This window comes from Sinocyclocheilus grahami, unplaced genomic scaffold (assembly GCF_001515645.1).
Source record: "Sinocyclocheilus grahami isolate Dianchi unplaced genomic scaffold, SAMN03320097.WGS_v1.1 scaffold2531.1, whole genome shotgun sequence".
Lineage (NCBI taxonomy): Eukaryota > Metazoa > Chordata > Actinopteri > Cypriniformes > Cyprinidae > Sinocyclocheilus > Sinocyclocheilus grahami.
This window is the reverse complement of record NW_015507710.1, coordinates 39,461-41,680: the sequence shown is the minus strand read 5'-3', so window position 1 is coordinate 41,680 and position 2,220 is coordinate 39,461. Positions and strand designations below refer to the sequence as shown.

The following is a 2,220-nucleotide window of genomic DNA, read 5'->3' as shown; positions in this document are numbered from 1 at the left end:
TGTTGATGATATTGAAGTGGGCGATAGCTGATTGTGGACCCTCCGATGCGCCGATGCGGTTGATTTATTGTGTTGAAATCCCCCGGATTTGGTGAGTTTCAAAATAATATAATGCTCAGTATGAAGTGTTTAAGTGTTTATGAGTTCTATTCATGTTCAAAGTGTTTATATGAGTTTAGATGCATTTATTTGGTTAGTTGATATGTGTAATGTATTGAAACGGGGTGCATTATAATTCTGAAGAGCTAAACAATGCTCATCAGCAGAGTATTATCATTTATGTAAATGAATGGTTATGTGTGACAAGAAAAATGTTAAGATGGTATTTTTCACCCAGTTGTGATAATGTATGCAAGATATGTTGTTTAAAAGTTATATTAATTGTCTATGATGTGTATGGCACTGTTTGTATGAACAGGTCAGGTTTTTGTGAAAGTCTGGAATAAGCTGTGATACTGAGATGGCGAGCCTCCCAGTCTAAGAGCCGAAAAGGAAAGAAGAGAATTCACGTTCTGTTGAGTGATCTGTGCCTTGTCTACCCTCACAAGTGGAAATCATTTCAGCCTTATTGGTATTTCTCATCGATTACCTCAACGTTGCACAGAACTGATTTTTGCACTACTGAATGTTTACACCATAGACAATTGCACATGTTATACAAAGATCTTTTTGCATTTTTCATCATTCGGATCCATAGGATTATTTTCTTTGCACACATACTTGAACTTTGTTCCATTGATTTGAGAATGGTTTATCCTCAGTGAACTATTGACAAGTTGTATTATTATTTTTGTGTTCTTAATGTGATCTGTTTATTGGAAAGTGTATATTGTGTTGTAGGTTAAAGGCTTTAATTTAACCAATTTAATAAGAAACAAAGCGCCAAAATTAGAGATTATAAAGTAACACCAAACTAAAATTGAGTTTAAATCAAATTAAACACAAATTAATATACCAGGAAGGACGATCTATGAGCCAAAGAGACAAACATAATATGAATATGAACAATATATACCATAATTAGGTTAAGTAACTATAAAGGAGCTCAAACCCTAAATGTTTTAAAGGGGAAGAGGTGAAAGGGACAATTTCATTGTTATACATTTTTATTGTTTCATTGTCATTTTCAATTCATATGTACGTTCATTTAAATCTTCCTAATAAGTAAATGAAAATCAATCTTGGTGGAAGTTATTCTCACTGGTCTGTCTGTTTCTTGTTAATGTGCATACTTTTATTCTTGCCCTCTGTAGCGAACCTAGCATTCTGGTCCAATTCAGTGTTTCTAATATACTGATAGCATTACCTGTTACACAATCCATCTTGGATGCTTTTTGGTCGGCCATGATGAATTTATTCTGTGAGCAATTTTATTCACTTACTTAAAAACAATTAAAGCTTTTATTAGGCTATTGCCATGACTGGAGTCTCGCATGTGATTGCTTTTAAACATATTTTTCAACTGTATTATTGATTTGTTCCTGAGCGCACTTTTAAAAACAGAATTTTCCAAATAAATATCTGTTTGTGTGAGCAGTTTTTCACACCAAACTGATAATATCTACCCTGAGCACAATCGTACATAATCCTATTGCATTTTCTGCCATCTTCTCTCAAATACACCATGTCTGTTTCTTGTTAATGTGCATACTTTTATTCTTGCCCTCTGTAGCGAACCTAGCATTCTGGTCCAATTCAGTGTTTCTAATATACTGATAGCATTACCTGTTACACAATCCATCTTGGATGCTTTTTGGTCGGCCATGATGAATTTATTCTGTGAGCAATTTTATTCACTTACTTAAAAACAATTAAAGCTTTTATTAGGCTATTGCCATGACTGGAGTCTCGCATGTGATTGCTTTTAAACATATTTTTCAACTGTATTATTGATTTGTTCCTGAGCGCACTTTTAAAAACAGAATTTTCCAAATAAATATCTGTTTGTGTGAGCACAATCGTACATAATCCTATTGCATTTTCTGCCATCTTCTCTCAAATACACCCATTGTCCCTTACAATAACATGTATCATGAGTATCCTGAAGCATGCTGTCTTCTCAGCCAGTTTTAAAAAGTCCACTAGGATGAACAACATTTACAGGTGTTCCCAAACAGTACCATTCATTTTCTAAATTAAGGTCTCAGATACAGGTACACAAGCAGAGCTTGGCAGCAGAACAAGATATTAATAATAGATTAGATATAAGATTGATTGTTC

General features: G+C 33.8%; 1 long non-coding RNA gene across 2 annotated transcripts in view; it reads left to right on the top strand.

The window, feature by feature from the left end:
• The window catches only part of LOC107575260 (uncharacterized), a 4,233-nt gene extending 3,054 nt beyond the window's left edge, over nt 1–1,179 (top strand). For both annotated transcript variants that reach the window (XR_001607829.1, XR_001607830.1), the window contains exon 2: nt 419–1,179. This is a non-coding gene — a long non-coding RNA (uncharacterized lncRNA). The remainder of the gene's footprint in view (nt 1–418) is intronic.
• Nucleotides 1,180–2,220: the final 1,041 nt, after the last annotated feature.